The following is a 7,945-nucleotide window of genomic DNA, read 5'->3' as shown; positions in this document are numbered from 1 at the left end:
TCCGACGTAACACACGAACTGCGTGTCTCTGTATGATACATTAAACACGGTTGTGAAAACATAGGAAAATGCATATCATTATTATTTTATTGAATATTACTAGTGCTTGTATATGCACAATATTTGTAATACCAGTGTATTAGCATGCCATTATAAAACTATGCCGTCGACGTACATTAAAACTGGCTAAGTTGCCCCTGAGATATGACTACACAACATATATCTGGCACTGTTATATGTAATTGTTTACCTCCAGCATAGATAGGAAAAAATCTGACCGCAGTCTTACTCACATCTTTCACTCAATTCACATAATAAGCTGGGTTCTTTACATGAAATTGTGGCATAAACGGCATAAACGCTTTTTTGCATCTCACTTATCGATTATGTATTTGTTTTTCAGCCGGGAGTGACACAACTACGGAAACACCTGACCCAGGTAAGGACGATTCATTTTTTTAATATTTAGACAAACTCAACAGCAATCATTATAATATGTTGCATGTCGGACGATAAAAGAGAAAAGAAGCTTTAATTATATGATGGCCAGAAATTGTTAATTTGGGCACACAACCTGACGTGAACGATTTTATTCTACTACAGACTGAAATAATATAAAGTTGGCTCTTTACATTTTAGGTGATAGTGGCGTCGGAGGTAGAATGCCAAGTCTGTTGGTAACACTGATGTCCATATTAATCATTACCCTACTGACTTACTAGGTGGTAGGAGGTAAGTATTTTTATTTATTGCGTCTTGAGACATTCTCATTTGAGCACTTTCTATAAGCATGCGACGTGGCTAGAACATAATCTACGATGTGACAGTTGCAGGTGATCTATAATGCCATCAATTACTATTATTGACGCTCGTTTTGTTAAAGATAAACATTTTACTGAACTTCCCTTTCAATAATGATTTAAGAATGTTTTTGTTTTGTTATTGCTTACAGTTTTGCTCTGCAGTACAGCCGAAAAAATGATTCACACAAGATCAAACAAAAATACTCATAATGATATGCGAGGGACGAGTGGAGCATAGATGTACTGCAAAGTATTTATAATTATCGCTGTGATATGATTGACATTTCATGGGGACTTTTTATAACGAGGTGTAGCGTTTCTTGAAAGAAACGCGCAGAAACACTCATGGCACAAAGCATGTAATAATCACATTCGTTGGTCATTTACAACATGTTATCATGAAAGCTGGTGTTGATCTATGACAGTGCTATGGATGACGTAAAACAAGATTCTATATGATTGTTATGAATTCGTTGTTTGACGAAAGACTCCGTACTTGAGATTCACACAGGCAGATGTTTAGGATCTAAACAAAGCGTCGACTGAGTATTTAGCTGATATGTGCACAACATAATACAACAGGCAGTCTCTCTCCTGGTTGGCGTAAACAAGGTTAAAGCTTGTGACACCGCCTTTCGCTTTGTCGACAACGTAGCTTTTGGAATATATTAAAGTCGTGTAGTGAATGACCTCGATCATGTTGATGTATGTATGCTATTGGAGCCATGTATATTTACTGTGCCTCTGCATTTGTACTTGTGTGCCATCGTGGCAATAAATTGTAATTTAGCCTAAGTCGGGAGTGCGTCATCTCGAATATTTTAATGAACTTGAACAACCGATATTGTGCATAATTCATTTATTGTACTTACAATCTAAGAAATACTCTCAGCAATAAAAACATTAAATCACAAAATCTGTTGAAAACATGTGTGCTGACTTTTTTTATTGGTACATTGATTGCAGACAGCTAGGCAATGCCTTTGAAAATAGAGCCTGCCTCTCCTTTCTCTATCTCATATCTGCTACTTGGCTATTGTATTTTATATACATCATCACTGGGAGGGGGGGCGACATACCTATTGCTAATGTCAGGCTTTTTAGATGCAGGTCTTTCACGCTGTGTACAATTTTGTGTGTGGTAAGTGGAAGAAGAAATGTATTTTCCACTTGAATGTGATGTGGACATCACGGAAAGATTGTCCAACTCCATATTATTTTCGGGTGTGGTTCATTGACATTATTATTATGCAACTATTGTCTTACAAATTTTGACCTAGTGTTATTGGATTATGGATTGGTATGGTTGCGATTCTTTCATCTTTGCTGATGAAATGAGCAAAAAAGTTTAAGGACCTAGTATTTTTATGCCTGGGTAATTATATTTTTGAAGAAAACAAGAACTCATAAATTGACATATAGTTTGTATTTTCCTTTTTGTAAAATCGAAATGTTTCTTCACTCACGCTCTGAAAATTGAATGGGCAGCAGGGTCTAGCAAAATGACGGAAAGTGTTTAATTTTGAAAAGTAAAATCGGTTTTTGAAATAATTATTTGTAAAAAATATGCAAACTGTTTCTTCTGGCTCTGGTTTTTCTAAGTAGTTTAATTTCGCTTCCTATCGAATTGCGAGATACATATTCCAGCAAGTAACAAAAGAAAACTTTATGTTAAGTTCTCGATTATCCTGTATCACTGTTTACATATTTCAAGTGACTCAAGTACCTAGAGTTCTACATAGATCGCACTGTTATCTGGCTTCCGTTTGGGGTCGTCATCATCGGTAGCGCTCTCTCTCTCTTCTCTCTCTCTCTCTCTCTCTCTCTCTCTCTCTCTCTCTCTCTCTCTCTTCATTTTCAGAGACGATATCGTTGCATCAGCCCTAACAGTCACTTCACCGACCCAACATCCGAGGATTCAGCGTCGGTGTGGCTGTAGACAAAACCTTCACATTGCTTTTACGGCGCCATCAGGTGGCTCTGTCACACCTACAGGCAGCAAATGACAAACCCAGAAGTCACGCGGGGGGGAGCAACGTGATATTTGAAATTCAAAATGGCCTTTATCCCTGTGATAACTCTATTAGGGATAATTAAATTTTTTATTTTTCAAAATTAGCACGGTGAAAGTTTTTCTTTCTCCAACAGCTTCAAAATGAGGCCCCGCAAGTGGTAGATCAAAAAAGAAATGTAGAAATTTGAGAGTCCGAGTGACTGTATTCGAGGCGCGTTCTAGCTTAATGACAGGCATATCTGAAATTTTGGAATATTTGGTGGCGATGAAAAGGGTCGTTTGGTTTGTGAGCGATCGATATGATCGCCGTGAATCAGAGCTTGGATCCTCTTCTAAGTGTTCCAGTTCGGTACGGGCAAACTGAAACTTTGCTACATTTTCGAAGTAGGCGTCTACTAATGCAGCATAAGTGCCAGAAACATCTTCAAATATGTCCCTAAAATCCGTGAGGCGAAATAGCTGATCATGAAGCTCACTCAGAATTCTGGCGTTAACAAGAAATCCGGTTGTTGTTATTCTTGTTACTTGTATTGTTGTTTATGTTGATATTAGTCATGTTGTCGTTGACCAATAATATTCAACGAACATATCTATTGTGTTGTTGTTTTTAACGTAATGTCCTAAGAAACATTACAAGGATGCTATCATTATGTAACCCGATGCAACTCTCTCCTGACATACACTTTCTATCTATGTTGGGAGAGAAATTTTAATTTGTACTTGTCACTAAATCCTAACCATAATTGAAAAGAAAGAAAACAAAAATCATAATGAACATGTTTATAATCATTATAGCCAGGGGAAAGATACCAGATTGAAGTCGTTGAAGTCTGATTTTTATAAACTTTCGCCGAGAATATTGAACTCGATGTTGTTGTTTTTTTTCATTTGGTATTAGGCGTTTACTTATATCATATACATAAACTGTATCATTGTTATAGCTTGGTTTTCGCAATGACCAGGACGTATATCGAGCGCATGCGTAGACGTTATAATTACTACATTCAGTGTTGTTTACTAATTAAATGCAAATATGTAAATTTATGTAAATTACGCACTTCCTAGCTAAGCTAGATTCTGCCATCCTTCGCAATTTGGTCAGGCTACGGCTATGACCTCTCAAGTGCTGTGTACTTCTGTGTAGAAATGGCAGACTTTAGACAGAACAAACAAATGGACAGTGCAAAGAATTGATGTGCAATTGTAATTATGACATCTCTCTTTTGGTCAACTCAGTGTTCGGCTTGCTTTTACTTCACATCGACACTGGATAGTGGACTCTACGCCAACCTTGCCTGTTTTGCTTTAGATAGTACAGACTGTTATTTAATTGGCTTGGGCGAAGAATAATTCAGAAAATAACCATTCTAATTGAAGAAACATTGTTCCCTCATTTGTGCACTCCTCTATATGATTTCATGTGACGTCAATAAACCCATTCGGAGGATTTTGATATGTAACGCCCAACTTACCGCAACTAATTAATTGTAAAATCGAAGTGGCGAGAACAGAGGAGAAAGAGAAGTTGTTGTTGTTGTTGTTTCTTTATTCCTCCTCAAGAAAGAGAAGAGTTACAACACACAAATAAACTCATACAGATGCAAATTAAATGAAAAAAAAAGAGGTAATTACATTTGAGATCGTTCTTTCAGCTGAATAAGCTAAAATGTTCAAACATCTAGAGCTCGTTTACATCAAAAAGATATAAGTTATCATGTGAGATGTATTTTCTTTACTACATCAGACGCTTACCAAGCATTCAAGCACGCACTTATAAAATCAAAGGCAAGTTCTTGGAATATTTCGTACTCGTGTGGTTGTTGAAAGTTGTGGTTGTTATCTTGTAAAATACAAGAAACAAACCCAATATCGTCTAAGTTAAATAAAGTTACAGCAAAATGTACATTAACCTTATCAAATACTGTTGTCCAAAAAGCATCTCTCAATTCAGTAGTGTCAATACAGGAAGTGAGCAAGTGGGTTAATAATTTTCAACAGCACACTGACATTTCGTACATAGAAGATCTGCTGGTAATGCAAGAGCTGCTACAATTCTATAAATAGTAAACCTGCGATGCGGGAGGTTACGTAATACAGTATATAAATAAAGAGGTTTGATTTTTTTGTGCAGTTGAGAGAAAAAAGAGATAAATCCTCTCTCCTTCAAGCCTTTGTCTCCAAGCAGTATACTCTTTTTCATTAATAGCTTCCTTTACAATAGTTTTCCATATTGCTTTTGGAGGAAAATACCCTGTTGCACAAAATTCATCAAAAAAACACAGAAGGTTGTATTTTGACAAAATTCTCGTAATATCAGGAATAAATCCCCGAGAGTTTTGAACAGAAGCAAGCTTAAATTCAAAAAGACGTTGTAAAAATATACATTTTCTAATGGCTGAATTATCACAGTTACAAAGCATTCCAAAAAAACGCAGTTTGCAATTATCCATGTAAGCTTCAACTGATATCAATCCTAAAGCACTTAAAGCTAAGTCAGTGGGTGTTCTGGGAGGTAAACCTTGGATAACTTTGGCAGCATAACGCTGACACTTTTCAAGCATTTGCAGTTCAATATTAGTAATAGTCCATAGCTCACAAGTATGTAAGGCTGCTGGAAGACACATGCGTTTCCACACTTCTGTGCTTACAATAGGATTTAGACCGTGTGGTCCAATACCAACACTGCGTAAGGAATTAATTAAACATCTAGCTTTTTACTAGCAGAAAGTGTACGTTCCATTGTTGATAATGTGTTTGTGATTCGCATGCCAATAACAGTGATGTCCTTGACTTCTTCAAGACGAAAGTTATACAGAGAAATGTTTCTATGCTTACACAGTCTTTTGCGTTCTCTGTTACTTTCTCCAAAAACAATGATTTTGCTTTTTGACAACGAGAGTTTTAATCTCCAATTGGAGCAATATTTGCAAACTATGTCCAGTAATCTCTGGCAAGTAGTGCGTGTAGTCGATAAAATCGAAATGTCGTCAGCTAAGGCAGGTGACCCTACAAATGACGAACCAATATAACATCCTAAACCAGTATTTTCCAGTTCAACAAACAAGTTATTTACATAAATTAAGAATAAGGTAGTTGAAAGAACGCTACCTTGTCTTACACCTTGGAAAATTGGGTAATTATTTGATACATAAGTACCAAGAGCGATTTGACAGTTTTGTCCATGAAACATGGTACGCAGAATTCGCCAAAGTTTTGCATTGAGGTTCATGGTGTATAGCTTGTAAAATAAACCATTCCACCATATAGAATCAAAGCTTTATGAACATCTAGGCTACACATGAATGTTTTACTGCGTCTTTCAATATGGTGATAAATTGTCTCAAGAATACAAAAAGCTGCAGTAATGTTGCTTTGGCCGGATTGATAACCAGCTTGTAGGGAGTGCGGTATTTTATTTTCAATTAGCCAAGGCTGTAAGCGTTGAGAAATACATATTTCAAATAATTTGTGCAACGATGGGAGTAATGAGATTCCCCTATAATTGGAGACGTCAAAACGGCTTTTGTTACCACCTTTAAAAATGGGTACCAAATACGCAGACTTAAAAGAGGAAGGATATATTCGACAGTAACCATTGCATTGAATAGGCGCATCAAGCAGTTAACTAGAGATGGTCCCCCAAAAATTATGTGCTCATATGTTAGGGAGTCCGGTCCTCCAGCTTTTCCACGTTTGAGCTTTCTAATTGCACATAAGATTTCTTCAACTGAGAAAGGTGTTGAAAGTATAATCTCGGTATTGTTATGGCTTTCTTCTACAAGGTTGTCAAGTACGTCATCAATGTGAGCTTCAAAATCATTTGAAAAATTGTCATCTTCTGTTGGCTCGTACAACTTTTTAAAGTGTTCCGCAAAAGCATTAACAACAGAAACAGGCTCGGAAATTGTAGTATCGTTCACTTTCAAGATAGGAAAACTATCGCAGTTGTTTTTCCTACACAAATTGACATTGCGCCAGAAGAGTGCTTGATCGAGCTCGATAGAATTTTCAATAAATTCGTACTTTTCACGTTCGTCGTTTCGCTGTAGACGTCTCAATTCACGCCTAAACTCTCTTTTTGATTCTTTATAATTGCGGAAAGTATCATGTTGCAGTCCTCTCGGTCTTCCAGCTTGAATCCATTTATTACGCAACTCCCACGCTTTTTTGTGAAAGGGTTGCACATCTTTCCAAAAAGGCTTTAAGTATGGTTTTAAACGAGAGGAGGGAATATTGTTGTCGGCAGTTTCACGTAGAACGTTAATTAATTTTGATGAGTAGCGATCAATGTCAACTGGACAAGACAGTATTTGTTCAGTGAAGTCGGAAGTGTCTAATTTTTCACATAGTGAATTAGTGTACGATTCTGTGATTGTGATGCGGTCTAGTTTTGACCAAACTAAGCGTTTTCTGGAAGGAGCAAAATTCCGATTTTTTTTCGTAATGAATAAGCTAAGAGAACAGAGAATTGGGTAATGATCCGAAAGATTTAAAGTGTCGTCATCAAGTACTTTACACATTGTTCAATAAATCGATAAGGTGAAGTGGAAAGAGGACAAAGTCAATGGTCGACTTGCTCCGTCCACTAAAAGAGCAAAACGTTTCGACTGGACCAGTGCATAAGTTCAAGAGATTTGCTGGTTGCAGATCGCATGAGTCTATAAATTGACTAAGCGTCTTTTCACGTGTTGAGGTTGGGAAACCTGGCATACGAGGCCCAAACAAATTAGCATTGAAATCACCAAGGAATATGACGTCACAACAGGCGAGTATGTCGAGTAAAGATCTTCAAAAAGTGAACATAGTCGACATAAGAGTCTACCGTGTAATTAACAGGCGGTAGATACACAGCAAAGATAAAAATACATTTTTTCAGACGTTCACAGTTACTACAGTTAATTCGCAGACCAATGACACGGTCATCTTCTAAGTTTAAATAATCAACAGAAGGTAACATGGACTTTCTAATGATGAAAGCTACCCCACCTTGTCCACGTAAAGAGAAGTCAGTAGTGCTAGCATCTAGAGCTCTGTCAGTTACTCCAAATGAAGTAAAATTACAATCAACAGTGTTCAGAAATTTCAATGAATGTGGAAAAAGCCAGTGTTCAGTAATAGCCAGAATATC

The 7,945-nt window shown here is 37.0% G+C and overlaps 1 long non-coding RNA gene across 1 annotated transcript; it reads left to right on the top strand.

Moving 5' to 3' along the window:
• Positions 1-643: 643 nt before the first annotated feature.
• LOC139124228 (uncharacterized) lies at positions 644-1,730 on the top strand. Its single transcript, XR_011549895.1, has 2 exons — positions 644-732; positions 953-1,730. It is a non-coding gene; the product is annotated as an uncharacterized lncRNA (long non-coding RNA).
• Positions 1,731-7,945: the final 6,215 nt, after the last annotated feature.

Source organism: Ptychodera flava (assembly GCF_041260155.1).
Source record: "Ptychodera flava strain L36383 chromosome 23 unlocalized genomic scaffold, AS_Pfla_20210202 Scaffold_23__1_contigs__length_28996876_pilon, whole genome shotgun sequence".
NCBI lineage: Eukaryota > Metazoa > Hemichordata > Enteropneusta > Ptychoderidae > Ptychodera > Ptychodera flava.
The sequence above is the reverse complement of the archived record's forward strand: the minus strand, read 5'-3'. Positions and strand labels throughout refer to the sequence as shown.